Raw genomic sequence first — 7,631 nt, 5'->3', positions numbered from 1 at the left:
TGTACACAAGCTAATTTTTATATTTTTAGTAGAGATGAGTTTCACCATGTTGGCCAGGCTGGTCTCCAACTCCTAGCCTCAACGGATCTGCCCGCGTCGCCTTCCAAAGTGCTGGGATTACAGGTGTGAGCCACTGTGCTTGGCCAAGGGAAACTTTTTAACAAAAAATTAAGATGGGGTCTCTCTCTATGTATTACCCAGGCCTCCTGCCTCAGTCTCCCAAAATGCTAGAATTATAGGCATGAGCCACTGAGGCCAGCTGGTAAACTTTTTTTTTTTTTTTTTTTTAGGAAGTGTATATTTACCTGAGCTCTAGAGTAAGAATTAACTTGATTACAATGGGGAAAGAGTTTTCTGGAAAGAAGGAGCCACATGTCCTGAGTGGGGAGGGAGCATGGTACCTAATACCCAATGAAGGCCAGTGTGGTAGAAGTCTAGAGCATGAGGGGCATGGGGAAGGGGCTGCTAGGGAGTTAGGGGCCAAACTGCAGGACACTGTAGGCCAAGCTCTTCTTCATGCTTAGGATTAAGATTCATTTTTCATTCTTTCTATCTATGAATGAATGAATCAGGTAGGGTCTTGCTCTGTCACCCAGGCTGGAGTACAGTGGTGCAATCATAGCTCACTGCAGCCTCGAACTCCTGGGCTCAAACAATCCTCTTGCCTCAGCATCCCAAGTAGTTGGGGCCACAGGCACACACCACCATGCCTGGCTAACTGTTAAAATTTTTGGTAGAGATGGGATCTCATTGTGTTGCCCAGGTTGGTCTCAAACTCCTGGCCTCAAGCGATTCTCCCTCCTTGGCCTCCAGCGATTCTCCCTCCTTGGCCTTCCAAAGCTCTGAGATTCACTTATATACTGATATATGTTGGAGTGGCACTTTAGAGAGGAAGTTGAATAAATTTAATTTTTTTTTTAAAGAATCAAGTTCTCTGTTCTCTGTCACCTGGAGAGTGCAGTGGTGAGATCACACTACAGCCTCAACTTCCAGAGCCCAAGTGATCCACCTCAGCCTCCCAAGTAGCTGGGACCACAGCCACCATGGCTGGCTAATTGTTGTATTTTATTTTTGTGGAGACAGGGTTTTGCCATGCTCCCTAGGCTGGTCTCGAATTCATGGGCTCAAGTGATCTGCTAACCTCAGCTTCCCAAAGTGCTGGGCTTATAGACATGAACCACTGTGCCTGGCAGAAATTTAATTAAGGGCTACAAGCATTGTGTTATATTTGAAAGGTTAGCTTCCACGAGTGGACAGAACTCTGGGGCAAAAGTCTATGAATGAATTCCATCAGAGGGCCTTAGTGTGAATGCAAGTTCTGTCCAGGATTGTAGCTGTGAGATCCTGGGCAAGTTACATATCTCTCTATCTTTCAGTTTCTTCTTCTGAAAGATGAAATGGAAATGGTAAAATGGAAATAATACTAGTACCTACCACACACAGTTGGAACTGGAATTAAGAGTCATGTCATGGCCAGGGGAGGTGGCTCACGCCTGTAAGCCCAGCACTTTGGGAGGCCGAGGTGGGCGGATCATGAGGTCAAGGGATTGAGACCATCCTGGCTAACATAGTGAAACCCCGTCTCTACTAAAAATACAAAAATTAGCTGGGTGTGGTGGCGCGCGCCTGTAGTCCCAGCGACTGGAGAGGCCGAAGTAGGAGAATCGCCTGAAGCTGGGAGGCGGAGGTTGCAGTGAGCCGAGATCTTGCTACTGCACTCCAGCCTGGTGACAGAGCGAGACTCTATCTCAAAACAAAACAAAAAAAGAGTCATGCCATATGTGCAAAACTCTTAAAGTATTTAGTACATAGTGCATACTGTTTAAGTGTTTGTTGTTATTCAGAGATAATGTCAAGTGTTCAAATGCGAGGCCCTTGACTCCATGGCAGGTGGCCCTCATGACTAGTGTCACTGTATAATTTTGTCCAAACCAGGACTTTTCAGAGTGTCATTAAAGGAAGCACTAGTAATAATTGTGTTGGGAAAACAGGTCTGAAGTAGAGCTGTCTTGGGCATACGGGAATAGGCGGTCACATTATTTATGAATCAATCCACTGCAGCTCTGCTGATCACCACTGTCCACCTTGACCTCTCCCCAGTCAGAGACCATGACAGCCCCTGTTTGTTGTGGCATTTACTTAGCCCTCAGTGTATGCTGTCTGGGAACAGTCTGCATTTGCTTGTTAGGTACTGATGTCCTGTCTTCCCAAGAGGACGGTAAGCGCCTGAGGGCAAGGACCCGTCATACAGGTCCCTGTGACCTGAGTGTGCAGATACGTGTCTTGACAAAGAGATGAGTGATAGTTCCTCTTTCTCTGGAGGCCTCTTGAGAGCCTGTGCCTAAATCCTGTCATCTGACACTGCAGCTGTCTCTTGTTACACTTGGGGAATTGGTTCCAGAACCCTGGAGTATACCAAAACCTGCACACACTCGTCTTGCAGTTGACTCTGCATTTATGTGGATTTTGCATCCCTCCATTACTGTATTTGCTATTTTTTTTTTTTGAAATGGAATTTCACTCTTGTTGCCCAGGCTGGAGTGCAATGGCACAATCACTGCAACCTCCACCTCCCAAGTTCAAGCAATTCTCCTACCTGAACCTCCCAAGTAGCTGAGATTACAGGCATGTGCCACCATGCCCAGCTAATTTTTGTATTTTTAGTAGAGACAGTTTCACAGTGTTGGCCAGGCTGGTCTCGAACTCCTGACCTCACAGGATCCACTCGCCTCAGCCTGCCCAAATGCTGGGATTACAGGCATGAGCCACTGTGCCTGGCCTACTGTATTTTCTTTCCTTTTCCTTTTATTTTTTAACTGCATTAAAAAAAATAATCTTGGTATCTCCCCTCTCCTCCCCTCCCTTCTCCTTTCTTCCTTCTTCCTTTCCTCTTTTTGGAGATGGAGTTTCACTCTATCACCCAGGCTGGGATGCAGGGCTATGATCATGGCTCACTGCAGCCTCAACCCCATGGGCTCAAGTGATCCTACCACCTCGCCTCCTGAGTAGCTGGAATTACAGGTGCATGCTACCACATGTAGCCATTACTGTATTTTTGATCTGTACTTGGTTGAAAGAAATCTGCATTATAAGTGGACCTGCCCAGTTCAAACCTGTGTTGTTCAAAGATCACCTGTATATCAAGCAGCAGGCAGGATACTCCAGGCTCTCAGCCCCTTGACTTCCCCCTAGTTGATTTCCCCACCTCCAGTGCTCTCTCCTGTAGTCACTCTCCACACAGCTTCCAACCCCCTGGTTTACATGGTGGCTCATGCCTGTGATCCCAGCCACTTTGGGAGGCTGAGATGGGTGGACGGCTTGAGGTCAGGCGTTTGAGAACAGCCTGGCCAACATGGTGAAACCCCATCTCTACTGAAAATACAAAAATTAGCTGGGCGTGGTGGCGCACACCTGAATCCCAGCTACTTGGGAAGCTGAGGCAGGAGAATCGCCTGAACCTGGGAGGCAGAGGTTGCAGTGAGCTGAGGTTGTCCCATTGCACTCCAGCCTCGGCGACAGAACGAGACTCTGTCTCAAAAACAGCAACAACAAAAACACCTCACGGTGGCTTCTCATTACTTTTATGGAAGGAGATTGTGACATTCTCCTCCAAAGCCTTCAGTGACTTTTCTCCATACTTGAAAATAAAACCCAAACTTTTTGTCGGAGCAAACAAAGTTCTGCAGCTCCGGCCCTGCCCGATCTCTCGGACCTCACCCCTGCCACTCATCCTGTCGCTTCCCCTACTGATCATAAGATCCAGGAGCACTAATCTCTTTCTGGGGCCTTGTATCCATGCCTGGCACAAGGTAGGTGCTAAATGCCAATTTGTGGAAATAATGAATTTTTATTTTTTGAAAGGGATGGGGAGGCTGGGCACAGTGGCTCATGTCTGTAATCCCAGCATTTTGGGAGGTTGAGGCAGATCACCTGAGGTCAGGAGTTCAAGACCAGCCTGACCAGCATAATGAAACTCTGTCTCTACTAAAAATACAAATATTGGCCTGGTGCGGTGGCTCACGCCTGTAATCCCAGCACGTTGGGAGGCTGAGGTGGGTGGATCTTGAGGTCAGGAGATTGGGACCATCCTGGCCAACATGGTGAAACCTTTTCTCTACTAATACTACAAAAAAAAATTAGTCTTGCATGGTGGTGGGCACCTGTAGTCCCAGCTGATCAGGAGGCTGAGGCAGGAGAATCACTTGAACCTGGGAGGCGGTGGTTGCAGTGAGCTGAAATCATTCCACTGTACTCCAACCGGGGCAACAGGACATGACCCAGTTTCAAATAAAGAAAAGAAACAACAAAGTTTTGGCCTCTTGCATCAAAAACCAACAATGACAAGCACAAAGATTTCATTAAGTTAAATGAGCCACAGCTGGGGACTGGCCATGTTCGTGGAACTTTGCTCTTTCTCCACCACTTAGTCCATGACCCAGCAGTTATTTCCTTTCCCCACATGGCCTTGGCACTGGTCAGGTTCTGGCCCAGTGAGATCTCCTTTCCACACCAGAGCATTTACCCCACCTCCTGATACACTTGCTCCTCTTGTAGATGCTCCCTCATAGACCAAAATGTAACACACCCACCAGGCGCCTCCCTGCTGCCAGGCTGTCAGGACAGCCAGCAAGTGCGTGGAGGGAGGCGGCCAGGTTGGAGATTTTGGCTCAAGATCCTGTGACCTCACCTCCCCACAGAGCTGCAATTACACTTTCACCTGGGGCAGCATTGACAGTATACACATGGGGAATTGAAAATATTTTTGAAAAACTTTGTCCCAGTTACAATTTCCAAAAACAATGACAACTTCCCTGCAGCACCTCCAGAGAGATGACCGTGCCTGGAGAGCCTGTTTTTCTGTGATCCTTTGAGGCAGACAGGGGCTCTCCTGGAGGGAGCAGAAATTGTGGAGTCTGAGACAGAAGGGGAAGAGAGTGAAGCACAGTGGGTGCTGGATTCTTTGCCTCCTGGGATGTGTTTTTGCTGAAGCTAATTTTCTGTTACTCCCCAAATTCTTTAGATGAACTATCATTCAATTACAAATAGAAAAATGGGATCACACAAGTAACTTGAGAAGGGTTTGTCAACAGATTACAGTGCCAGAAAGAATGTGAGGTTCAACATTGACAGAAAATAGAGACACCTGTGTAATTCAATGCACGTTGATATGCACATGTAGATTACATATATACATATGTTTGGAATATATGTTTTATCAGAATGTAACTCAATAGAGATAGACTCTAAACTGAGCAATATTCATAGAAGAAATGAAGACATTTAATAAGGAATTTCCTCACACACACACGAGCACCAAGTTTATGTAGTTGAGAGGGAAATTCTATTAATAGAGTAATCAATAAACCAATGCTAAACTATTCAAGAGTTATAGAGTGGTCCATCTTTCCTGAAATAGTTTTTAGGAAGGTTATATAAAGGTGATAACAGAACCTTGCCTAGATTTAGCCATGTAGAATACTATAGACAAATGGGACATATACATTTAAGAATAAAAATATTAAATATTAGAAAATATTGCATCAGTATACTAATGCCTAATCAATTATCCTTTATCTTATAAAGGGAAGTATGATTCAATATTAAGAAATTCATTGATGAAATTAATCACATTAATAGAATGAATGAGAATGTCATGTGACTGTTCATCAATGCAAAAAGAAATGGCAGAATTCTACAGAAAATTATGTTTAATACATTTAGTAAGAAATTGGTGGAAAGATTTCTGAAAAATATGAGAATAGACTTATACAAATAAAAAATAATGACTCCAAATGTTTGGGTAGGAAAATTCAACAATATTGAGAAGTCAAATAATCTTTGAAGAAATTTATATATTGAGTTTGACCTAAATATAATACCATACACTTGAATTCTGAAGATTTAAAAAATGTATTGCTATGAAAAGTGAACAAAAAAAATCCATGAACAATTTGAAATAAAAAAAGAAGAGTGACTTCCCCTGTCATATATTATTAAAACATGGGGACCCCGTGCGGTGGCTCATGCCTGTAATCCCAGCACTTTGGGAAACTGAGGCAGGCGGCTCATCTGAGGGCAGGAGTCTGAGACCCATCTGGTCAACATGGTGAAACCCTGTCTCTACCAAAAATACAAAAAATAGCTGGGCCTTGGCAGGTGCCTGTAATCCCAGCTACTTGGGAGGCTAAGGCAGGAGAATCGCTTGAACCTGGGAGGCAGAGGTTGCAGTGAGCCAAGATCGCGCCATTGCACTCCAGCCTGGGTGACAAAGCAAGACTCTGTAGGAAAAAAATAAATAAATAAAATGTAGGAATTAAAATAGTGGACTGCTGATTCGTGAATATAAATAGAAATGAGTGGAATACAAATTTTAAAATAGAATAAAATATGTGAAAATGTTCTTTACAATAAGACAGCAGTGACAAAACTAGAATTGTGGACTTGGGGGTCTCATTGGAGACCACAGCCCATAAATGTGTAGCTGAGTCTTTGTCTTCTGTTGTGTTTTGTTGCCACAGAGATGGTGTTTCCACAAGTGCAAGGATATTCAACATTTGAACAGAGCAGCTTTGGCTATTGTCTGATGGATAACGTTTTTTTTCTGGCACCATACATATTTAACCTGTTCTGAGAGCCCACAGCTTGTTTTCTGGCGAGCTGAGATGTGACTGCCTTCAGTAACACTTTATCAGCTGCATCTGAGCCACTAAAAAGTCACATACTGCTTCAGTAATTTCTTTGGTTGGTGACTTGCCTGGTGTGAGACTATCCTGAGACCGCTCCTATCCAAGCCCACAGGTGATAACAGTCTGTGAACAGTCCAGGGAGAGAGAAACTGCTTGGGGATGCTGGACAGTGTATGAACAGACGACGTATGTGAAGACTTCTACCCATCATTGAGCTTTGGCCAACTGTTCAAACCATGTTCAAATAAGATAAATGCCAATTGTAACCAATGCAGCTGTTCTGTACCCCACTTCTGTACCTTTTTCTGTATGTCACTTTCTTTATTCTGTCCATAAATCCTCTCTGACCACACAGCAGCATGGAGTCTCTCTGAACCATTCTGGTTAAGGGAGCTGCCTGGTTTGCAAGTCATTCTTTGCTCAATTAAATCCTGTTCAACTTAATTTGCCTGAAGTTTTTTTTGTTTTTTGTTTTTTGTTTTTTTTTTTAACGTGACCAAGGTGAACAAGAGCTTGGAATACCTTAGGTGGGAGGAACATGGTTGGTGATGTTTTTGGGAGGGTGAATCGAGGCCAGAACTGGGTTTGAGGGCCAGAAAGGGACCCATGTGAGAGGCTGATGAGGGTGCTGTTGGTAACTGTGCCTGTTATACCTGGACAAGGTTATTACCCCTATCAAACATGAGAGAAGAGGAAGAGTTCTCAAAACATAAGCAGGAGGTATTTCCCTCCCATTTTTAAAATTTCTGCAAAGAGCCAAGAGCCAAGTGCATGGCTTCTGTCCCTCATTCTCACAGTGTTCAGAGTAGCCAGCCATGTCCAGTGAGGAGGGTTCAGGTGCACAGAGCGGTCTTCTAAATACTAATCTACATCTTTCTCCATCACAGAATTTTTATCATGTCAATTTAAAAAGTTTTGTTTCGTAAAAAAAATATTTTTAAGGCC

The sequence above is a fragment of the Cebus imitator genome, unplaced genomic scaffold, assembly GCF_001604975.1.
Source record: "Cebus imitator isolate Cc_AM_T3 unplaced genomic scaffold, Cebus_imitator-1.0 Scaffold552, whole genome shotgun sequence".
Lineage (NCBI taxonomy): Eukaryota > Metazoa > Chordata > Mammalia > Primates > Cebidae > Cebus > Cebus imitator.
The sequence above is the reverse complement of the archived record's forward strand: the minus strand, read 5'-3'. Positions refer to the sequence as shown.